This window comes from Geotrypetes seraphini, chromosome 1, assembly GCF_902459505.1.
Source record: "Geotrypetes seraphini chromosome 1, aGeoSer1.1, whole genome shotgun sequence".
Taxonomy (NCBI): Eukaryota; Metazoa; Chordata; class Amphibia; order Gymnophiona; family Dermophiidae; genus Geotrypetes; species Geotrypetes seraphini.
This window is the reverse complement of record NC_047084.1, coordinates 248047030-248072599: the sequence shown is the minus strand read 5'-3', so window position 1 is coordinate 248072599 and position 25570 is coordinate 248047030. Positions and strand designations below refer to the sequence as shown.

The following is a 25570-nucleotide window of genomic DNA, read 5'->3' as shown; positions in this document are numbered from 1 at the left end:
ACGTTTAATACATTTATGTCCAACTTACAGACCTAAACCCTCCTTCCTGAAGTCATAACAGCATTATACTGTTCTCACTTGAAGAAGGAAGTTTTGACCTCTGAAAGCTAATTGAAAATGTATTTACTCCAATAAAATAGTGCATCATATTTTCCATTTTTGCTGTATTTGTATTTGTTAATTTGTAATGCTGAAGTTGGAATATATCAGGTTTTGAAATTTATATCTACTATCTTTATACACAAGTATTTTGCACAATAGAGGGGGCATGCATCACTGTTTCTCTTTCTTTGGTGCTGCACTGTATGCAGAGTCTGGCTTCATTTTCAGTTTCATTTTTGTCTATGTATTTCTACTCTTAGGGCTCCTTTTATCAAGGTGCGCTATGGGGGTTAGCGCGTTGGCCATTTCATCACGCGCTAACCCTCATGGCACACCTTGATAAAAGGAGCCCTAAGAGTAAAAAACTAACGCCTCGTTAATGGAGGCATTAACAACTAGCGCGGCAGGCGGTTGAATGCGCGGTATTCCACGCATTAACCGCCTACCGCAGCTTGATAAAAGGAGCCCTTAGTTTATGGATATTTGTTCTATACTAGGCGAGGATATATCTGTGGTCTGTGTGTGTGAAAGTGATGTCATTTTCTGTTAGCATTGACTGAGCTGAATTGATCTCTACTAATCTGGCTTGTGTAGTTTTCAAATAGCTGTATTGATGTTATAGTGTCCATTGTAATATTTATCATGCTGCCTTTCGCTAGGTAAGCCCTTCATGTGTGAATCATGGAAGTTATTGCTATTATGGTATAATAGGATTGCTCTGTAGGTCCTGAGTAGCGTTTTGTAGTGTTTTGCCTGATACTGGATTTTGGATTTGGATTTAGATTACATCTTTCTCAGTAGTAGCTCAAGGCATGTTACATTCAGGTACAGTAGGCATTTTCCTGACCCCAGAGGACTTACAAACTTAAGGAGCTCTTATACTAAGCTGTGCTAAAAAGTTGTCTGTGCTATGACTAAACATGGGTTTCTTGCATACTTTTATCACAGCTGTAAAATTACTCCATTTCCATATTGCAATCAATCAACCTATTAAATTCACTCCACTCCGCTGTTTCTCCTACATATAAAAGGTTTCAAGGAAAGATGGCTAAGAAAACCACTTTCTCACTTTTGCAATTTGAAACGTGTTAATTCATAAACGTCTCCTGTTGTGGAGTGAATGACTTAGGGGCCCTTTTAATAAGTTGTGTTCTTACTGCAGGTTAAAATGCACTACCGTGGGGTACACTCAGGTATTCCGCAGTATTCTTGGCATCTCTGCACACTTCCCATGGGCTACAAAATACTTTTTATTTTTTAGTACTGTGGGTGTGTTTAGGGACAGAGAGTAGGCATGTTCTGTGCTAATCAGTTAGCACAGCTACATTGTCGTACGCCCCCCCAATTAGCATATGATTAGTACAGGAGCCATTATTGTCTAGAAAATAGGTGTTGGTAAGTGCACCACACTAATGGCCATATGCTAATATGAAATTAGAACATGGCCATTAATTGAGAAAATGAGAAATGTGGCCACTGTATGGATGTTCTTAACGTTGCCTATGCATGCGGGAAGGCTCCATACTGGGGCTACCACAGATGGATTTTTAACACAGTTTATTAAATGAAGGCATTTTCTAGGTTTATATGGGATGTATTTACTCGATGCCTCATTATTATACTATATATATATAAGAAAAAGTCCACTGGATTAATGTAATTCAAATGCAACTGTTTGCTGTTTAGGACGCCTCAGCCCCACCACTCCACCACTGTAATATATTTATTATAACAGCGGGAAGGCTGTGTGGTGCCTCATCATCGGCAGTCCTTATATTAATTTTTCATTATTTTATTTTTGAATATTATTTTAAATACTTTTTTTGTTAAATCTTATAATCTTTAATGCTAGTGTTGCAGTTACTAAAAGTATAAATATGCACTTATCTCAGCCACCTTGGGAGCCAGACCCGACATGTTTCGCACTGTTCGAGTGCTGTTTCAAGGGTCTCCCTGTGAGAGAAAAGGAGAAGACTAAGAAACCAATTCCACCCTAGTCTCCCCCCCCCAGAATATATAAAAACCAACGTTTAGTGTCATATCTATCAAAATTTATATATGTCTCAACAGAAAACGCTCACCGGGGCTGCCGCTGTCATCCGACTCCTGATTTTAATTTTTTCAGTGATGGCGTCGTCGTCTCCCGGCACTATTTAAATACCCCTCGCAATCGTATTGTAACCCCGCCTACTTGATGACGAACCGCCGATTTTCAGCCTATCAGTGTCCCCCATTCCACCTCAGCATTTAACCCTCTTGGTGTCACAGTGTCTAATTCAAAGATATATCGTTGTTCCATCTCGTTGGAACAACGATATATCTTTGAATTAGACACTGTGACACCAAGAGGGTTAAATGCTGAGGTGGAATGGGGGACACTGATAGGCTGAAAATCGGCGGTTCGTCATCAAGTAGGCGGGGTTACAATACGATTGCGAGGGGTATTTAAATAGTGCCGGGAGACGCCGCCGCCATCACTGAAAAAATTAAAATCAGGAGTCGGATGACAGCGGCAGCCCCGGTGAGCGTTTTCTGTTGAGACATATATAAATTTTGATAGATATGACACTAAACGTTGGTTTTTATATATTCTGGGGGGGGAGACTAGGGTGGAATTGGTTTCTTAGTCTTCTCCTTTTCTCTCACAGGGAGACCCTTGAAACAGCACTCGAACAGTGCGAAACATGTCGGGTCTGGCTCCCAAGGTGGCTGAGATAAGTGCATATTTATACTTTTAGTAACTGCAACACTAGCATTAAAGATTATAAGATTTAACAAAAAAAGTATTTAAAATAATATTCAAAAATAAAATAATGAAAAATTAATATAAGGACTGCCGATGATGAGGCACCACACAGCCTTCCCGCTGTTATAATAAATATATTACAGTGGTGGAGTGGTGGGGCTGAGGCGTCCTAAACAGCAAACAGTTGCATTTGAATTACATTAATCCAGTGGACTTTTTCTTATACGCTATTGATTTACACGGGATTAGAGTTATATAAAAAATTGTAGCCACTCATTACTAATCATTATTATACTAAGCACCTTGGTGTTGTATGTAATATTGACCACATCAATATGTTCATCATATTATTATATTTGATGCATCATCATTGTTACTCAAGTGTTGTATTTGTTGTTGTTTGCATCAATAAAAATTGTTTGAACTTAAAAGGGCTCCTTAATTTTCATATTAACATGACATATGATGGGCTACTGAAAAATTCTCAGCCCAACCAACAATGTTGGGGCAGTCAATGGCATAGCAAGGATAGTAGGTGCCCAGGGTGGTGGTGCCCTCCTCTCTGCCCTGCCCCCACCCGCTCTTTCCACGCCCCCATGCCACACTCATGTCCTCCCTTTCCGCCCCCACCCCTCCCAGTACCTCTTTAACTCTTTGCCAGTGTGAGCAGTTTCGTCAGCCTGCTGCTTGTGCTGGCATTGGCTTTCCCTCTGATTTCACTTCCTGGCCCCGTGACCCAAAAGTGATTTCATAGGTGAGCCAGGCCAGTGTGAACAGCAGGCTGGAAAAGTTGCTTACGCTGGCAAAGATTTAAAGAGGTAGAGGTGGGGTGAGAGTGGGGAAGGAAGAGCACAAACATGGCATGGGGCAGAGAGGTGTCAGGACCCCCACCAAGATGGTGTCTGGGGCAGTCCATCGCCCCTGCCCCCCCCCCCCTTACTGTGCCACTGGCTATAGACTTAGACCAATGATTTTCCACTTTTTTCATTCCATCAAAAAAAATGTGGAAAGTAAAAAAGTGGAAAAACACTGGACTAAGGGCTCCTTTTACAAAGCTGCACTAGTGGTTTTAGAGCGCACTTAATGCACGCTAAATTGACGTGTGCACTATACGGTAACGCCAACATTGAGCTAAAAACGCTTTTGCAGCTTTGTAAAAGGAGCCCGTGTATAGCCCTCGATGGAGACTGTCCCAACTTTGTTGGTTGAGATGGGAACTTTTCAGCGGCCCCTCATACTGAGCAGAAAGCACATTTGTTATGTCTCTTGAGCACTGTTGTATTCTGATTAACCAGCTTAAATAAAGCAAAAGGTGCTGGGTTGTCTTTTCTTGGTTCCATTGCAAGGATTTGATATGTTTTATTCTCATTTCCTATTAAGTTTTTTTGATATGAATGTATAGATCAGTTTTTATATATTGATTATTTATTTGTATTCATTTACTAACAGTATATTTGACATTTATGTTAGTGACTGTATAGTTTTATGATTTACATTGTTTATGATTAAACAGATGGTTCTACCCAAACTATAATGTACACCAACTTTGCTCCCAATAGTCACCTTTTTGCACTCCCCCAAAAGTTTTTTAAATGCCTAACTTGTTTATTTTGTATTTATTTAACAGTAACCTACTCCTGATGCAGCCCTATGTAGAGGTTCAATATTGGGTTATGTTTAAGTACATATGAGTACGAGCCAAGGGAAATCTTTCCTCATCAATTTGCTTCATTTCTTTAAAGGCATGAATAAATATGTAGATAAAAGTGAACAGGTTGATGTATTGTATCTGAATTTTCTAAAGCCTTTGAAAAAATCTTTTTTTTTTTTTAAATCTTTATTCATTTCAAATCTTAAAACAAGTACAATAATTGCATTTATCAATTTAACTTTCAAATACACTTGAAATCTTACAATTGGTCCTCATATTATAGAATAATATCCCCTCCCTTATTCAATTATGAAAATGATTTATTTTATTAATAATCAAAACCAAATTCCCTCCCCCCATCCCCCTTAATGTCTTAAAATTTTTATTCAGGGAAGAATAATTTTTAATCTTTACAATATTCTATTAATGGCCTCCACACATCTTGAAATTTGTTATCATTTCCTTTTTGGACAGCTAGTGTCCTTTCCATTTTATAAATATGGCATACAGAGTTCCACCCAAAATAATAATTCAATCTATTCCAATTCTTCCAATTATAAGTGATCTGTTGAATGGCAATCCCTGTTAAAATTAGCAATAACTTGCTATTATTAGATGAAATTTGTTTTCCTTTGACAAAATCTTTCATGAGAGACTCCTGAGGAAATTAAAAAGCAATGGGATCGGAGGCAATGTTCTGTTTTGGATTAGGAACTAGTTAATAGATAGAAGAGGATAGGGTTAAATGGCCATTTCTCTCAATGGAAGAAGGTGTGCTCCAAGGATCTGTGCTATTTAAGATATTTATAAATGATCTGGAACTGGGCATGACAAGTGAGGTAATTAAATCTGCAGATGACACAAAACTATTCAAAGTCATTAGAACACATGCAGACTGTGATAAACTGCAGGAAGACCTTGGAAATTGGGCATCCAAATTGCAGATGGAATTTACTTCCCCCCCCCCCCCACCTCCTTTTACAAAACTGTGCAAGAGTTTTTTAGCGCTGGCCGGCGTGCTGAATACTCTGCACTGTTCTGACAGTCATAGAGTTCCTAAGTTCCTATGAGCATCGGAGCAGCACAGAGCATTCAGCGTGCTGGCCAGCGCTAAAAATCTCTTGCGTGGTTTTGTAAAAGGGTAGGGGGGGCAGGATTAATGAGAACAAATGCTAGTGATGCACATTGGGAAGAATAATTCAAATCATAGGTACTTAATACCAGAGTCCACTTTACGAGTCAGCACTCAAGAAAAATATCTAGATGCCATTGTAGACAATACTCTGAAATGAGTGTGTGATGGTGACAGAGGCAGCTAGGTATTAGGAAAGGGAAGGAAAATAAGATAAAGAATATTATAATGCCTCTCTATCACTTCATGATGCAACTTCACCTTGTGCAATTCTAAGTACTCAATAAACATATAGCTGAATTAGAAAAGGTTCAAAGAAGGGTGATCAACTTGCTGTAAGGATAAGAGGTTAAGGCTCTTTGGGTTGGAAAAGAGATGGCTGAAGGGGAATATGCTTGCCCTGTATCGGTAGCATGGAATATTGCCACTCCTTGGGTTTTGGCCAGGTACTAGTGACCTGGATTGGCCACCATGAGAACGGGCTACTGGGCTTGATGGGCCATTGGTGGACCATCAGTCGACCCAGTATGGCTATTCTTATTTTCTTATATCTTTTTTCTATGGTGTTGATCTGCTGTGCTTTTCTGCCTTTAGCTATTGAAAAGCTTAGCAGCTCTCGTATGTCTAGGTTATTTGTAAATGCCATGCCTTAAAAATGAAACAGAAGAGAAATTCTTCCCCCCCCACACACACACACAGTTTATGTTTTTCATTTAGTTCCAAAACAAATGCACAACCCTAGCCTCTTTTGTGCTGTGAACCAATTTATGTTGGGAAATATACAGTAAAATGCTATGTTTATTTTAAGACAAAGCTTCCCATTGTCTGTGAAATCCCATGGAGCTGCACAAAATAGGGAAAAGGGTACATTTTTGGTAATTTTACTTTCATGTCCTTTCTCTAGACATGCTCATCGAGTGTTCCCTATCTCAGTTGTGCACTCAAAGCCTAACAGCAAAAATGGAAGAAAAGAATAAAATGATCATGTAAGCTGCAGCTTCTAACCTTTGGCCTTTATTTTGTTTGTCACTTCTTTGGAGAGCCACATTGGTTTTCTTTTCCTCCTTTTTTCTGAGAGGAGAAGAGTAGAAGACATATCTTTGGATAAGTGTATATTATTTTGCTCTGAGCTTTGATGGGTTTGGGGAGAAAAGCTAAATTGTAGGTTTAGATCTTAAAAAAGCAAACTTTACTTAGCTAGTCTCCATAGAATAACCTTTTATAGTTCTACAGTTTTGTAAGCTTGAACTTCTGCTAGAAATAGTCTCTGGCAGGCAGAGCAGGTTCTGGATTAGTCTCCTTTCCCTCCTGTCCTCCCCTCTCCCGCCCACCCCTAGCTCATTTCTTTACTTATATTCTTAATTTATTGTCAATTATTCTAATTAGAAAAATAGGATAACTCTTTATATTTCACTACCTGCTAAGAATCAAACACTATATAAGCATACAATACAACCCTAAGATTATCTAAGAAACAAACACTAAATAAAGCATATAATCAATATAATCCTAAGGCTCTCTATACTAGTCAAATATATTCCTAGTAGCTTAATAAGGTTTAATTAATTAATCAACTGAATAATAAGATGCAGACAGTAGTCCAGCAGCAAGAGGGGTACTATCCAGTATTTTGCACTGAGTGTCACATGCAGTATATTCTCCCAGCTGGAGAGAAGTTATATGTCTGTTCTCGATGAAAAGAGCTCCTAACTCTCAGAAAATGAGTACATTCCTTTGAGCCTAAAGTAGCAGACTTGGAGGAGCTGAGGGAGACAAAGAAGTACATAGAGGAGACCTAAAGGGATGTTATAGAGTAGTCCCACCTCCAGTCTAGTAGACCCTGTGCTGCCTTGGAGTAGAGAGGTCTCCGAGAAGGAGAACATCACCCAGGTGAAGTAGGAAATAATCCTGTAGCCAGGACCTGCCCACCAGGGGATGCAATATCCTCTCGCACTGAGGATATGTCTTCAGGGTTAAGGCAGCTGGTGTAGTTGGAAAATAGCTGGGTGTCTGTGGGCGTGAGGATCATCTGGTCACTTGCCTGCCTGGGGTGAAAGTGGTGGATCTCACGCATTACTTAGATAGGATTTTAGATAGTGCTGGGGAGGAGCCAGCTGTCTTAGTACATGTAGGTACCAATGATATAGGATAATGTGGGAGGGAGGTTCTGGAAGCCAAATTTAGGATCTTAGGTAGAAAGCTGAAATCCAGATCCTCCAGGGTAGCATTATCAGAAATGCTCCCAGTTCCACATGCAGGACCCAAGAGGCAGGCAGAGTTCCAAAGTCTCAATGCATGGTTGAGATGATGGTGCAGGGATGAGGGTTTTAGATTTGTTAGGAACTGGGGAGCTTGTTCCAAAAGGATGGACTCCACCTTATCCGGGATGGAACCAGACTGCTGGCACTAACATTTAAAAAGGAGATATAGCAGCTTTTAAAATGAGATGCGGGGCAAAGCAGACAGTCGCCCAGGAGCGGATGGTTTGGCGTGAGGTAGCTTTGAAGGATACTATTGAAACAGGATATTTAGGGAGTCCCAGTAGAGAGGTTTCAATAATGGTGAAAGAAAGCCAGGAAGGTTTAGATTTCAAACTTATGGACTTTAATGCAATGGGAGAGTACCTGAAGAAAGAGCTGTTAGGATGGGAGGACATAAGAGAAGTGGAAAGACAGTGGGCTAAGCTGAAAGGAGCAATAAAAATGGCTACGGACCTTTATGTGAAGAAAATAAATAAAAACAAGAGAAAAAGGAAGCCGATATGGTTCTCCAAACTAGTGGCGGAGAAAATAAAGGTGAAAGAGTTGGCGTTTGTGAAATATAAAAGAACCCAAGAAGAGGAGTGCAGAAAGGCCTACAGGGTAAAACTGAAAGAAGCCAAGAGAGAGATACGTCTGGCGAAAGCACAGGCAGAAGTACAAATGGCTAAAAATGTAAAAAAGGGAGACAAAAATTTTATCAGATATATTAGTGAAAGGAGGACGATGAAAAATGGAATTGCTAAACTAAAATATGCTGGGAACCGATATGTGGAGAGTGATGAGGAAAAAGCAAATGTGCTAAACAAATACTTCTGTTCTGTGTTCACAGAAGAAAATCCTGGAGAAGGACTGAGATTGTCTGGCAAAGTTACACAAAAAAATGGAGTAGATTCTGTGCCGTTCACGGAGGAGAGTGTTTATGAGCAACTTGAAAAACTTAAGGTGGACAAAGTGATGGGACCAGACGGGATCCATCCCAGGATACTAAGGGAGCTCAGAGAGGTTCTGGCGAGTCCTATTAAAGACTTGTTCAACAAATCTCTGGAGACAGGAGTGGTTCCTGGGGATTGGAAGAGCGCGGATGTGGTCCCTATTCACAAAAGTAGTCACAGGGATGAAGCGGGAAACTACAAGCCAGAGAGTCTCAGTTGTTAGAAAAATAATGAAAGTGTTGCTGAAAGATGAATCTAATGGGTTACAGGATCCAAGGCAACATGACTTTACAAAAGGTAAATCGTGCCAAACGAACTTGATTGACTTTTTTGATTGGGTGACCGGGATCGAGGACATATGCTAGATGTAATTTACTTAGATTTCAGCAAAGCCTTTGATACAGTTCCTCATAGTAGGCTGTTGAACAAAATTGAAGGGCTGTAGTTAGGACCCAAAGTGATGAACTGGGTTAGAAACTGGCTGTCGGACAGACGCCAGAGGGTGGTGGTTAATGGAAGTCGCTCGGAGGAAGGAAAGGTGAGTAGTGGAGTCCCTTAGGGTTCAGTGCTGGGGCCGATCCTGTTCAATATGTTTGTGAGTGACATTGCTGAAGGGTTAGAAGGAAAAGTGTGCCTTTTTGCAGATGATACCAAGATTTGTAACAGAGTAGACACCGAAGAGGGAGTGGAAAATATGAAAAAGGATCTGCAAAAGTTAGAGAAATGGTCTAATGCCTGGCAACTAAAATTCAATGCAAAGAAATGCAGAGTAATGTATTTGGGGATTAATAATAGGAAGGAACCGTATATGCTGGGAGGAGAGAAGCTGATATGCACGGACGGGGAGAGGGACCTTGGGGTGATAGTGTCCGAAGATCTAAAGGCGAAAAAACAGTGTGACAAGGCAGTGGCTGCTGCCAGAAGGATGCTGGGCTGTATAAAGAGAGGTGTAGCCAGTAGAAGGAAGAAGGTGTTGATGCCCCTGTACAGGTCATTGGTAAGGCCCCACTTGGAATATTGTGTTCAGTTTTGGAGACCGTATCTGATGAAAGACGTAAGAAGACTTGAAGCAGTCCAGAGGAGGGCGACGAAAATGATAGAAGGCTTATGCCAGAAGATGTATGAGGAGAGACTGGAAGCCCTGAATATGTATACCCTAGAGGAATAGGAGGGATAGGGGTGATTTGATTCAGACGTTCAAATACTTTAAGGATATTAACATAGAACAAAATCTTTTCCAGAGAAAGGAAAATGGTAAAACCAGAGGATATAATTTGAGGTTGAGGGGTGGTAGATTCAGGAGCAATGTTAGGAAGTTCTACTTTACAGAGAGGGTGGTGAATGCCTGGAATGCGCTCCCGGAAGAGGTGGTGGAGAGGAAAACGGTGATTGAGTTCAAAGAAGTGTGGGATGAACACAGATGATCTAGAATCAGAAAATAATATTAAATATTGAACTAAGGCCAGTTCTGGGCAGACTTGCACGGTCTGTGTCTGTATATGGCCGTTTGGGGGAGGATGGGCTGGAGAGAGCTTCAATGGCTGGGAGAGTTTAAATGGGCTGGAGTAGATTTTAACGGAGATTTCGGCAGTTGGAACCCAAGCACAGTACCGGATAGAGCTTTGGATTCTTGCCCAGAAATAGCTAAGAAGAAAAAATTTAAAAAATTTAAATTGAATCAGATTGGGCAGACTGGGTGGTCCATTCGGGTCTTTATCTGCCGTCATCTACTGTGTTACAAGGAAAAAGCACAATTTGAAGTGTCTGTATATAAATGCTAGAAGCCTAAAAAATAAAATAGGTGAGTTAGAGTATATAGCACTGAATGATGAGGTAGATATAATAGGCATTTCAGAGACCTGGTGGAAGAAGGACAAGCAATAGTTTATTATTATTAAGGTTTATTAAGGTTATTATTATTATTAAGGTTTGTTGTACACGCAATGTCAAAAACTTCAATGCGTAAATAGGACACTATTACCTGGGTACAAATTATATTACAAGGATAGAGTAGATCAAATTGGAGGAGGGGTTTCGCTATATGCCAAAGAAGTAATTGAATCAACTAAAATAAACATTCTGCATGACATAGATAGCAGTGTGGAGTCCATATGCATAGAAATTCCACGTGTGAAAGGATAGAATCTAAAGGTAGAGTTATACTATCATCTCCCAGGACAAAATGAGCAGACAGATGAAGTAATGTTTTCAAAGATTAGGAAAGTTAGAAATTGGTTAACAGTATAATAATGGGTGATTTCAATTACTGTAATCCTACTATATTTAAATGAGAAGCAAAATACAAAACCACCAAAAAACTTCAAAAAATATGCTTGACACCTTAATAAGGAGGCACACCGTTACATATAAAATAGAATATAGACTAAGAAGCTGATTTACACGCTGCAAAATTGCCCAAACAGCATAAAGTTGTGGAGAAAAAAAAGACCTGTCAAAGCTTCATGGGTCTTCAAAAAAACTCCACCATTAATAGTGTTTCAGATTTGTGCAAAAACATGTAAAGCAGTGAAATGATTCAATCAGTTTCAAAGTTCATTGAAGTCTGTTCATTCAGAAATTTAAAGGTGCAGTCAGCCTCCATTACATAAACCAACATCGTGGTGTGACAGTAACCAGCACTGTTTACATAGAGTACTTAGCTGTGCTCCCAATGTCCAGCGTTCTCCTAGTCAGACACTTTATTCCACTGCATTCCCTGGTCATTCTACCTCTACTATACAGATGCCCAACAAGGAATCCCCATTTCACCGGTCAAGGCTGCGTCAGGGGTTCAAAACAAATTAACAGCGCTCACTCGTTCTATAGCACACCATATCGCCAAACTCAGTTTGGAGAACCTCAGAACTGAGGAACCTCAGCGCCATTTATGAAACTGAGTTTGGAATTAGTCATCTGTAACCTATCACTAAGATTGTCCGTAGTACCTGAAGATTGCAAGATGTCCAATGTTACCCCAATTTAAAAAAAAGGTTCTAGGGGAGATCCAGGAAATTACAGACCAGTAAGCCTGGCTTCAGTGCAGGGCAAAATGCTGGAAACAATTATAAAAAATAAAATTGTACAACACGTAGGCAAACATGATTTAATGAGACCGAGTCAGCATGGTTTCAGCCGAGGGAGATCTTGCCTCACCAATTTTCTTGACTTCTTTGAAGGTGTGAATAAACATGAGGATAAAAGTGAGCTGCCCCACGACAGAACCTGCCCCACGACACACTGCCTTGCCTGCTTAGAGAGCCAGCAGGAAGGCAGGAAAAGAGGAGAGAGGAGCCTGATCCTGCGGGGGAGCGCGAGGCGGTCTGCCCCTCCCCCGAAACCAGCGGGGTTTCCTTTTGAATTTAACCCTACAACGGCACACAGCCTTGCCTGCTCCTTGAGCCAGCAGGAAGGCAGGAAAAGAGGAGAGAGGAGCCCGATCCTGCGGGGGAGCGCGAGGCGGTCCGCCCCTCCCCCGAAACCAGCGGGGTTTCCTTTTGAATTTAACCCTACAATGGCACACAGCCTTGCCTGCTCCTTGAGCCAGCAGGAAGGCAGGAAAAGAGGAGAGAGGAGCCCGATCCTGCGGGGGAGCGCGAGGCAGTCCGCCCCTCCCCCGAAACCAGCGGGGTCTCCTTTGAACCTGCCCCACGACACACTGCCTTGCCTGCTTAGAGAGCCAGCAGGAAGGCAGGAAAAGAGGAAAGAGGAGCCCGATCCTGCGGGGGAGCGCGAGGCGGTCCGCCCCTCCCCCAAAACCAGCGGGGTTTCCTTTTGAATTTAACCCTACAACGGCACACAGCCTTGCCTGCTCCTTGAGCCAGCAGGAAGGCAGGAAAAGAGTAGAGAGGAGCCCGATCCTGCGGGGGAGCGCGAGGCGGTCCGCCACTCCCCCGAAACCAGCGGGGTTTCCTTTTGAATTTAACCCTACAACGGCACACAGCCTTGCCTGCTCCTTGAGCCAGCAGGAAGGCAGGAAAAGAGGAGAGAGGAGCCCGATCCTGCGGAGGAGCGCGAGGCAGTCCGCCCCTCCCCCGAAACCAGCGGGGTCTCCTTTGAACCTGCCCCACAACACACTGCCTTGCCTGCTTAGAGAGCCAGCAGGAAGGCAGGAAAAGAGGAGAGAGGAGCCCAATCCTGCGGGGGAGCGCGAGGCGGTCCGCCCCTCCCCCGAAACCAGCGGGGTTTCCTTTTGAATTTAACCCTACAACGGCACACAGCCTTGCCTGCTCCTTGAGCCAGCAGGAAAGCAGGAAAAGAGGAGAGAGGAGCCCGATCCTGCGGGGGAGCGTGAGGCGGTCCGCCCCTCCCCCGAAACCAGCGGGGTTTCCTTTTGAATTTAACCCTACAACGGCACACAGCCTTGCCTGCTCCTTGAGCCAGCAGGAAGGCAGGAAAAGAGGAGAGAGGAGCCCGATCCTGCGGAGGAGCGCGAGGCAGTCCGCCCCTCCCCCGAAACCAGCGGGGTCTCCTTTGAACCTGCCCCACGACACACTGCCTTACCTGCTTAGAGAGCCAGCAGGAAGGCAGGAAAAGAGGAGAGAGGAGCCCAATCCTGCGGGGGAGCGCGAGGCGGTCCGCCCCTCCCCCGAAACCAGTGGGGTTTCCTTTTGAATTTAACCCTACAACTGCACACAGCCTTGCCTGCTCCTTGAGCCAGCAGGAAAGCAGGAAAAGAGGAGAGAGGAGCCCGATCCTGCGGGGGAGCGTGAGGCGGTCCGCCCCTCCCCCGAAACCAGCGGGGTCTCCTTTGAACCTGCCCCACGACACACTGCCTTGCCTGCTTAGAGAGCCAGCAGGAAGGCAGGAAAAGAGGAGAGAGGAGCCCGATCCTGCGGGGGAGCGCGAGGCGGTCCGCCCCTCCCCCGAAACCAGCGGGGTTTCGTTTTGAATTTAACCCTACAACGGCACACAGCCTTGCCTGCTCCTTGAGCCAGCAGGAAGGCAGGAAAAGAGGAGACAGGAGCCCGATCCTGCGGGGGAGCGCGAGGCGGTCCGCCCCTCCCCCGAAACCAGCGGGGTTTCCTTTTGAATTTAACCCTACAACGGCACACAGCCTTGCCTGCTCCTTGAGCCAGCAGGAAGGCAGGAAAAGAGGAGAGAGGAGCCCGATCCTGCGGGGGAGCGCGAGGCAGTCCGCCCCTCCCCCGAAACCAGCGGGGTCTCCTCTGAACCTGCCCCACGACACACTGCCTTGCTTGCTTAGAGAGCCAGCAGGAAGGCAGGAAAAGAGGAGAGAGGAGCCCGATCCTGCGGGGGAGCGCGAGGCGGTCCGCCCCTCCCCCGAAACCAGCGTTGTTTCCTTTTGAATTTAACCCTACAACGGCACACAGCCTTGCCTGCTCCTTGAGCCAGCAGGAAGGCAGGAAAAGAGTAGAGAGGAGCCCGATCCTGCGGGGGAGCGCGAGGCGGTCCGCCACTCCCCCGAAACCAGCGGGGTTTCCTTTTGAATTTAACCCTACAACGGCACACAGCCTTGCCTGCTCCTTGAGCCAGCAGGAAGGCAGGAAAAGAGGAGAGAGGAGCCCGATCCTGCGGAGGAGCGCGAGGCAGTCCGCCCCTCCCCCGAAACCAGCGGGGTCTCCTTTGAACCTGCCCCACAACACACTGCCTTGCCTGCTTAGAGAGCCAGCAGGAAGGCAGGAAAAGAGGAGAGAGGAGCCCAATCCTGCGGGGGAGCGCGAGGCGGTCCGCCCCTCCCCCGAAACCAGCGGGGTTTCCTTTTGAATTTAACCCTACAACGGCACACAGCCTTGCCTGCTCCTTGAGCCAGCAGGAAAGCAGGAAAAGAGGAGAGAGGAGCCCGATCCTGCGGGGGAGCGTGAGGCGGTCCGCCCCTCCCCCGAAACCAGCGGGGTTTCCTTTTGAATTTAACCCTACAACGGCACACAGCCTTGCCTGCTCCTTGAGCCAGCAGGAAGGCAGGAAAAGAGGAGAGAGGAGCCCGATCCTGCGGAGGAGCGCGAGGCAGTCCGCCCCTCCCCCGAAACCAGCGGGGTCTCCTTTGAACCTGCCCCACGACACACTGCCTTACCTGCTTAGAGAGCCAGCAGGAAGGCAGGAAAAGAGGAGAGAGGAGCCCAATCCTGCGGGGGAGCGCGAGGCGGTCCGCCCCTCCCCCGAAACCAGTGGGGTTTCCTTTTGAATTTAACCCTACAACTGCACACAGCCTTGCCTGCTCCTTGAGCCAGCAGGAAAGCAGGAAAAGAGGAGAGAGGAGCCCGATCCTGCGGGGGAGCGTGAGGCGGTCCGCCCCTCCCCCGAAACCAGCGGGGTCTCCTTTGAACCTGCCCCACGACACACTGCCTTGCCTGCTTAGAGAGCCAGCAGGAAGGCAGGAAAAGAGGAGAGAGGAGCCCGATCCTGCGGGGGAGCGCGAGGCGGTCCGCCCCTCCCCCGAAACCAGCGGGGTTTCGTTTTGAATTTAACCCTACAACGGCACACAGCCTTGCCTGCTCCTTGAGCCAGCAGGAAGGCAGGAAAAGAGGAGACAGGAGCCCGATCCTGCGGGGGAGCGCGAGGCGGTCCGCCCCTCCCCCGAAACCAGCGGGGTTTCCTTTTGAATTTAACCCTACAACGGCACACAGCCTTGCCTGCTCCTTGAGCCAGCAGGAAGGCAGGAAAAGAGGAGAGAGGAGCCCGATCCTGCGGGGGAGCGCGAGGCAGTCCGCCCCTCCCCCGAAACCAGCGGGGTCTCCTCTGAACCTGCCCCACGACACACTGCCTTGCTTGCTTAGAGAGCCAGCAGGAAGGCAGGAAAAGAGGAGAGAGGAGCCCGATCCTGCGGGGGAGCGCGAGGCGGTCCGCCCCTCCCCCGAAACCAGCGGTGTTTCCTTTTGAATTTAACCCTACAACGGCACACAGCCTTGCCTGCTCCTTGAGCCAGCAGGAAGGCAGGAAAAGAGGAGAGAGGAGCCCGATCCTGCGGGGGAGCGCAAGGCAGTCCGCCCCTCCCCCAAAACCAGCGGGGTCTCCTTTGAACCTACCCCACGACACACTGCCTTGCCTGCTTAGAGAGCCAGCAGGAAAAGAGGAGAGAGGAGCCCGATCCTGCGGGGGAGCGCGAGGCGGTCCGCCCCTCCCCCGAAACCAGCAGGGTCTCCTTAATTTTGAGCCCTCCAACAGCGCACAGCCTCTTGCACCGTAAGCCAGCAGGAAGGCTGGTATAACTTGTTATACATTGTTATATTTATCTGCTGGTTTACCTTGTCTTATTATTACTGTTGACTTATAATTAATGGTTGATAAACAACGTATTGATTGACTTCTTGCCCTAACCTGTTTAAACACATACTAGCACCAAGAACAAGTCTCATGTCTAACTGCTGATTTTACTTAACAGTTGGTTCACATTGTTTTATTTAACTGTAGACTCATACTTAATGGTTGATAGACAAATCCTCACACACAAATCCTACTTACAGGCATAGGCACTCCAAAAAGACAGGTAACACCAACAGAGCAAAAAACTCCAGAACTAACACCCCTATCCACGCAAAAAAATAAAATAAAAATGGCAACACTCACAACCAAACTCTGCCTAGTCCTACTACTGCTCTCCATTCTCTTAGATAAATGGAAAACAGCTGGATACCACACTCATTCTATACCCATCCTCACAACAACACACAGACTGCTTCAACCCACTAGGAAACTGCAAACCCCCAGAACCCTGATACCTTGTCCATCATCCAATCATGAAAACATTCCCGCAACCTGGGGAAAAAGACCACCATCAAAAACTAATGCCAGCTCTCAAAAACCTCAATCACCATCCAGAACAATTATCAATACTCACACTACGCAATCTCCCACTAAACTCACGTCAATTGCTTGCGCATATTTGAATATACGATCCATCAGTCCAAAGACAGAACTCATCAAAGACTGGCTGATCAAAGATAATTTAGGCTGCCTCTTCCTAGCCGAAACCTGGCTCACTTCAGACTCAGATCCTCGCATTACTGAATTCTGTCCAAACGGATACAAACTAGAGCTAGTTTGCAGAGAAAACAGAAGAGGGGGAGGTCTAGCAATCATTGTAAAAAACAACCTCAACATTAAAGTCCTAACCAAGCACTCCACCCTTCACCTAGACCTTCTTGCCTGCCAACTCTCAGACAAGTCTCTCACAGGAACTCTGAACTGCCTTCTATGCTATGTCACACCAGGAAAATGGAACACTTCTAAACAAGAACTAGAAGAATTTATCTTCCAGAATTCCTTATCTTCCCCACACAACCTGATCCTAGGAGACATTAATCTCCACCTAGAAGACCACACCTCCAAACAAGTAGCAGACATTCTTTCATTCCTCAACACCCTATCCTACCAGATCCTCAATCCTGAACCCACACATGAAAAGGGCCATCAACTTGACATTGCCGCTTACACATCTCCCAACCTCAACACACAAAACATCCACATCACCAACGGCTCTTGGAATCCAACCTTATGGTCCGAACACTACAAGTACACCTTCACCATCAACTGGGTGCATAATAACATCAAACCTATTCCAAGCACAACCAGCTTCAAGTCCAGACAGAAAATCGAACCCACTACCTTCTGGGACACAGTAGACCCAGCACTAGACTTAAACAACCACAAGGAGTTCATAAACACATGGTTTTCTATTAGTGAGACCACTTTGAACAAACTAGCACCACTAAAAACAAAAAACAAAATAAGCAGACCATCAGACAAATGGTTTGACGCCGAACTCCTACACCTAAAGAGGCATTGCAGACAACTAGAAAGAACATGGAAAAAACAGAAACAAGACCACAATAAAACAGAATGGAGATCCCAAATCAAACAATACAAAATCAAACTGAAGGAAAAACGTAAAGACTACTACTCCAAACTCATTGGCACTGAAAAACCAGACACCAAAAAACTTTTCAGCATTGTAAAAAACCTCACAGATACCAAACCCTTCCTCGCCACCCAAGGAACCCAGACTCCATCAGCTTCACAACTATCGGACTACTTCAAAAATAAAATCATCACAATCAGAGCCACATTCAACAATTCTCAAAATATCATAGAAGAGATACTAATAAAACCCACAAAAGACGAAGCCATCTCAGCAGATAGGACCTGGACCAACTTCCCAACGACACAATGGTCAGACCTGGACCGGCTGTACAAAAAATACAGCAAATCCTCCTGTGATTTGAACAACTGTCCTCCTTACCTATTAGCAACAGCATCCACCAAATTCATCGCTTGTCTCACGCTATGGTTGCAAACCTCTCTCAAGGAAGGTCAGTTCCCTCCGGAACTTGGCGAAATCATAATCACCCCCATACTAAAAGACCCCAAAGGCCCAATAGACAACCCAACAAATTATAGACCAATCGCTTCTATACCACTATACATCAAACTCATAGAGGGTCTAGTAGCACAATATCTATCCTACTACCTAGAAGACCACCACATTCTGCATCCAACTCAATCTGGTTTCAGAGCTAATCACAGCACAGAAACATTACTGGTATCTTTACTTGATATAGCCCGACAGCACCTCAGCAAAGGAAACAAGTTACTAATCATCCAACTCGACCTTTCAGCAGTATTTGACTTAGTAGATCATCCAATACTTCTCCAGACACTAGATGCCATAGGAATAACTGGTAAAGTTCACAACTGGTTCCAAGGATTCCTTCAAACAAGATCATATAGAGTTAAGTCAAAAGATATTTTATCCGAACCGTGGACAAACCCCTGCGGAGTACCACAAGGATCCCCACTATCGCCCATACTATTCAACCTCTTCATAGCTTCCTTAGGCACTGCCCTAGACGCCCTAAATATAACTTCTTTCAGCTACGCAGATGACATAACCATCATTCTCCCATTTGACATCCAAGACCCCAGCTCCAATGGACACCTAAAAACAACACTGGAAACAGTAGAAAAATGGATGATGAACCATAAGCTGAAACTGAATGCGGAGAAAACCAAATTCCTACTACTAGAGAAGGAACAAAAGCCATCTATAACAGAACTGGAAGTAAACGCAATCAAATATCCCATACAGAGCACTCTCAAAATTCTAGGAATACAATTAGACAGACGCTGCACTATGCAGACACAGATAAACAAAGTCATACAGAAGGCATTCTTCACCATGCGAAACCTAAGAAAAATAAGAAAGTTCTTTACCAAAGAACACTACAAGATAATTGTACAATCCCTCACACTCAGTACCTTGGATTACTGCAACAGCCTCTACCTACCATGCCCAAACAACATGATAAAACAACTACAGACCGTTCAGAACACAGCCATCAGACTCATCTACTGTCTCAGCAAATTTGACCACATCACTCCCGCCTATGTAGACTCTCACTGGCTTCCGATAAAAGCAAGAACTAAATTCAAGTTCTATTGTCTACTATTTAAAGTAACCCATGGAACTGCCCCCTGTTACCTAAACAACCGCCTATACCGCTACCACTCATCCAGATCAAGAAGAACTCAAAACCTATTCACCTTCCCCCCTCATAATGGAACCCGACGTAAGAAACTATACGACAGCCTTCTAGCGACACAGGCAGCGAAAATTGACCCCACCATCACCAAACTAATGATCAACACAACAAACATCAAAGTGTTTCGAAGAGAAATCAAAACATTTCTATTCAAAAAACACGTCCTTACCAACTAATATCCTCCCCTTTCGCACAAGCTCTCCCTCTATTGAATAACACATTAGTCATCTCCTAGAACCTGTCCTTCCAAACATATTCTGACTCCTATATAAGCATTTACCTCACTATCCAACAAACATCTTACGTCATTATTAGGTAACTTCTAGTCTGTAACCCGTATATACTGATATTCTCTACTGTATCCTGTTATCACTTGATTCTCTGCTTTGTAATTCTTACAATTGAATCCTCTACCACACCATGTAAAGTACATGAATCACTGTTATTTAATTTCTCTAGATAATCGTTGTTACGCAATTCTCTCGGTAATGTCCAGATCTCTTATAATTTGTAATCCGCCTAGAACCGCAAGACACAGGCGGAATAGAAATCACTAATGTAATGTAATGTAATGTAATATTGTATCTAGATTTTCAGAAAGCTTTTGACAAACTTCCTCATGAGAGGCTCCTGAAAAAATTAAAGAGTCATGGAATAGGTAGCAAAGTTCAATTGTAGATTAGGAATTGGTCATCGAGTAGAAAGAGAGGGTGGGGTTAAATGGTCATTTTTCTCAATGGAGGAGAGTAAACAGTGGAGTGCCGCAGAGATCTGTACTGGGATTGGTGCTATTTAACTCATTTATAAATGATCTGGAAATTGGAACGACAAGTGAGGTGATTAAATTTGCAGGTGACACTAGAACATAAGAACATAAGCAGCGCCTCTGCTGGGTCAGACCAGAGGTCCATCATACCCAGCAGTTCACTCCCAAGGCGGCCCATCAGGTCCAGGACCTGTATAGTATTCCTCTATCTATACTATCTATACGCTTCTATTCCCTTTCCTTCAGGAAATCATCTAATCCCTTCTTGAACTTCAGTACTGTACCTTGTCCTATCATGCCCTGTGGAAGCGCATTCCAAGTGTCCACCACCCAATGGGTGAAGAAGAACTTCCTAGCATTGGTTCTGAATCTGTCCCCTTTTAATTTTGCCGAATGCCCTCTCGTTCATGTAGAATTTGAAAGTTTGAAGAATCTGTCCCTCTCCACTTTCTCTATGCCTTTCATGATCTTGTAAGTCTCTATCATATCCCCTCTAAGTCTCCACTTCTCCAGGGAAAAGAGCCCCAGTTTCTCCAGTCTTTCAGCGTATGAAAGCTTTTCCTTACCGTTTGATACATGTCACTCTCTTCTGAACCCTCTTGAGTATCGCCATATCTTTCTTTAGGTATGGCGACCAATACTGGACGCAGTACTCCAGATGCGGGCGCACCATCGCCCGATACAGCGGCAGGATAACTTCTTTCATTCTGGTTGTAATACCCTTCTTGATTATACCTAGCATTCTATTCGCTTTCTTAGCAGCTGCTGCACACTGTGCTGACGGCTTCATTGTCTTGTCCACTATTACCCCCAAGTCCCTTTCTTGGGTACTCTCACTCAATAACAGCCCTCCCATCTTGTAGCTGTATCTCGGGTTTCTGTTCCTACATGCAAGACTTTACATTTTTCTACATTGAACTTCATCTGCCATCTCGTCGCCCACTTCCCTAGTTTGTTCAGATCCCTTTGTAAATCTTCGCAGTCTTCTATAGTCCTAGCCCCACTAAATAGTTCGGTGTCGTCTGTGAATTTTATTATTTCACACTTCATCCCTATTTCTAGACCATTTATAAATACATTGAATAGAAGCGGTCCAAGCACCGACCCCTGCGGAACACCACTCGTGACCCTCTTCCAGTCCGAGTAGTGGCCCTTCACTCCTACCCTCTGTTTCCTACCCACCAACCAATTCCTGATCCATCTGTGTACGTCTCCTTCTACCCCATGGTTCTTCAGTTTCCGAAGTAGGCGTTCATGGGGTACCTTGTCAAAGGCTTTTTGGAAGTCTAAGTATACGATGTCTATGGGGTCCCCTTTGTCCATCCGTTTGTTAATTCCTTTGAAGAAGTTCAATAAGTTTGTTAAGAACGATCTTCCCTTGCAGAAGCCATGTTGGCTTGTTTTCATAAGTTTATTCCTTTCTAGATGCTCCTCGATGCTATCTTTTATCAGTGCTTCCACCATTTTCCCTGGAATCGAGGTCAGATTTACCGGTCTGTAGTTCCTCGGGTCACCTCTTGATCCCTTTTTAAAGATGGGCGTAACATTGGCTATCTTCCAATCCTCTGGGATCACACCTGCTTTCAGGGATAGGTTACAAACTTGCTGTAGTAGTTCCGCTATTTCCTCCTTTACCTCTTTCAGTACCCTAGGGTGGATTCCGTCCGGGCTCGGTGATTTGTCAGTTTTTAATTTTTCTAACTGCCTGTGTACGTCTTCAAGGTTTACTTCTATGGATGTTAATTTTTCTGCTTGTTCTCCTTTGAAGATTTGTTCAGATTCCGGTATGTCGGATGTGTCCTCATTTGTAAAACTGATGAAAAGAACGTGATTAGTCTTTCTGCCACATCTTTCTCCTCCTTCACCACTCCCTTCCTAACTCCGTCATCCAGCGGTCCCACCTCCTCCCTAGCCGGCTATTTCCCTTTAACATATCTGAAGAACGGTTTGAAATTTCGTGCTTCTCTGGCTAGCCTCTCTTCATATTCTCTTTTTGCTTTTTTAACCGCGAGGTGACATTCTTTTTGATACTTCCTGTGTTCTTTCCAGTTCTCCTCGGTTTTACCCTTTTTTCATTTCTTGAATGAATTCCTCTTATCACCTATTGCTTTCTTTACTTCTTTAGTTATCCAAGCCGGGTCTTTAGTTCGGCTCTTTTTGCACCCTTTTATGAATCTGGGGATATACAGATTTTGCGCCTCGCTCACCATGTCCTTGAATAAACACCAGGCTTGCTCTACAGTCTGCCTATTCTTTGAGCTGTTCCTAAGTTTCTTCCTCATCTCTTCGTAGTTTCCTTTCTTGAAGTTGAAAGTTGTCGCTGTGGTTCTCTTTCCTTTCGATATTCCTACTTCAACTTTGAAGTTGATCATGTTGTGATTGCTGTTTCCCAATGGTCCCACTACTTCCACTTCCTTTGCAGGTCTTCTTAGCCCATTTAGGATTAGAGCCAGAGTGGCATTCCCTCTCGTCAGTTCTCCAACAAGCTGGTCCATGAAGCAGTCCTGTATAGCCTCCAGGAATCCGGTTTCCCTAGCGCATTTTGAGTTTCCAAGACTCCAGTCTATCCCGGGATAGTTGAAGTCTCCCATAATAATAGTGTTACCGCTTTTGCATTCTCGTTTCATCTCGGCTGGTCCTTTAAAGGTATTACAATATGCTAAGATTCCAATTTCCTCAAGGACAAGAGCACTAGTCCAATTACAAAAACATGGAAGTCAAGTATCATTACAAAGAAAGATGTAATATGAAAAACATGCATAAAAATATTTTGGCAGCTCTTTAGCCCTAGGGGTTTAAGTAGAAAAGAGGATATTATATATTCAAAACATATGATAAAGGTTTAAGAACAATGTTGCATTGCTTACCCAGCTGGCTAAAACTATAAAATGCATATCAATGACAAATGCACCAGGCTTTGAAGCTGAACCGGTGTTTTCAATACAGTTTAAATGTAAAACTAATAAAACTGCACAGACTTCAAAGATGAATATTATAATGGTAAAAGCCATAATATATAGAACAAGTTTTATACACTTGGCTAGGTGGAAAAACAGAACGCCATCGGATCTATCCTTATTACCTATGAGCTCCGCATATATGGTAATGCAAGGGTAGATGAAAAACCGTCCATCTGTAGTGTTACCAGGAAGGCTCCATAAGGCAGGAACCTAGTACTAGTACTAGTTGATTGGAAGTGGTTTAGCACAGGCAAGAAAAGAGAAGCATAGGGAACTAAACATAAGAATATAAGAATTGCCACTTCTGGGTCAGACCAATTGTCCATCCTGCCCAGCAGTCTGCTCACGCGGCGGCCCCAAGGTCAAGACTAGTGCTCCAAATGAGTCCAGTCTCAACAGTTTAGCATGAATTTGTCCAACTTTGTCTACTTATTTTTTGATGGTATTATATTTGAGTTGTGAAGATAAGATGTGGCATATTTATCAATAAAGTGATTTTTGAACCATATACCCCTGGCTGATTACTTGACATCTAATCCTCACGACTCCATCATTGTTTGTGTTTCTCTCATTATTGAGGCCTCTTCTTGGCTTCTGATTCAGTGCCATTATATTGGAGTTGTCAAGCCTCTCTTGGTTTAGTTGCAATGGGATGTATAGTGTTGGGATCAATCAGCTCCTATTCTTTCTTATTCTTTAAGTGCCATTGATCATGCTTGAATCTTAGTGACTTGATGAGTTACAGATCTAAAAAGAAATCAGTTCTGTGCTAATCTGGTAAGATCTTCCAGCATCATCCCCATGGTTGTTATCAATATGTCTGGCCATCTGACTGTAGGTTGCCCTCTTCGCCTGGTTCCTTTGATCTTCTCAAACATGATGTCCTTCTCCAGTGATCTCTCTTCTGACAGTATGACCAAAATAAGACAGTAACTTTGTCATTTGGGCTTTCAGTGACATAGCCAGTTTGATCTCTTCCAGAAATGATTTATTAGTTCTGGTAGTCCATGGCACGCATAAAATCCTTCTCTAATACTAAAGCTCAAATGAGTCAATATTCTTTCTGTCTTGTGTCTGTAGGGTCCAGCTTTCACATCTGTAATTTAATTGACCACTGAGAAAATTAGTGCATGGAAAAGTTTGATCTTCGTTTGGAGTGTTATTTCCTTGCCTTTGAATATTTTGTCAAGAGCCTTCATTGAAGAGCGGCCAAGTGCTATTCTGCAGAGTATTTCTTCCTTGCTAGTTGCATCTTTGTTTACAAAAGAGCCCAGGAGATAGAATAGAAGTTGTAGAGGATTTCAATCACCTTCAAGCTCAAAATCTTCATTATTTTCCATTTTCATGATCTTTGTCTGGTTTATGTTCAGCTCTAAACCCCAATTATAGACTGTAAATGCCACCTAATTCCACCTGCACTCTGTGAAAGCCCATATAGAATTGTAGCTATATTCACATGAGTAAATACTGTTCACCGGTGTGAAGGCAGTTTCTCGTTTGTTTTCCATTTTCAATTACCATGCCATTTAAGCCAATTTTTAAAAAAGTAACTTCCAGGTGGAAATCATCTAGGTACCGTAAGGGCTTTTGTCTTGTTGAATATAGTCCAACTTTAGGTGTGATTTCTTTATCTCATGAAATATGTGAGGATGAGAACTGTTATTTTAGGACCACTGAGCCCTATGGTGGGAACTATGAATTCGGGGTGGTTGAGCTTTTATTGTTGGAGTGGGAGGTTGCTTTTTTTTTTGTGTTGCTGACATAGGTATAGTTTGCCTGCTTTTGGTAGTTAAAGCAAGGTTAAAGCTACAGTTAAAAAAACTATACTCCTTGTTCTTTTGGAATAATAATTGAAACAGAAAAAAATAAATAAATGTTATGTAGCCTTACAGTTATAAAAAGGGTTAACCTAAGAAATATATGCCCCGACCTGCAAAGTGTAAATCAGTATTTAGCTTTCACCTTGGCAATCGCTGCTCTTCCACCTCTGCATTCATAATGTTTGATGTGAAAAGTCAGAATATGTGCACTGAAAACAGACAGGCTGTTATGTTACTGCTCAAATATGCACCGAGCCCAGAGCCAACATACTTAGCAGCGTTTATTTAGCTGCAGACGTGAAGGATTCCGGACAAGGACGCTTGCGCTGGGTTCTATCAAAGGAGGGAACTGAAGGGAATTCAATAAACTTTACATTCAGTGATCCCATGCGAACGTCCCAAGATCAAAGGCATCCCAGGCTGATTCTTGAAGGAAGGATCGGGACATTGCTGTTGTAATTTGAAGCGTGAGAGAGCATGCAGTAAACTAAACTGGAGTGCTACAGATTAGGATAGGGAGGGGATAGGGGCTTTCAAACAACCACAACATCTGCAAGCAACGGAATTCAGAGTCTGCAGCATCAGGAAGGATTTGCAAGCAATGTAAGTGGCTTCTCTCATACTTGACAGCACATGCTATGATAAAATCTTTTAAAATTACTTCTAATAGCTAGGGTGTGTTTTTGACAGGGTGTTCAGTTTAT

General features: G+C 43.9%; 1 protein-coding gene across 2 annotated transcripts in view; it reads left to right on the top strand.

Moving 5' to 3' along the window:
- The window catches only part of C1QTNF7 (C1q and TNF related 7), a 100397-nt gene that overhangs the window by 23499 nt on the left and 51328 nt on the right, over window positions 1-25570 (top strand). Inside the window, exon 1 of one of the 2 annotated variants that reach the window (XM_033948920.1) lies at window positions 25178-25469. The exons of the other annotated variant lie outside the window; for it this stretch is intronic. The gene's annotated coding sequence lies outside the window, so the exon portion shown is untranslated. Of the gene's footprint in view, window positions 1-25177; window positions 25470-25570 lie in introns of those variants that run through there. 2 annotated transcript variants of the gene reach the window in all.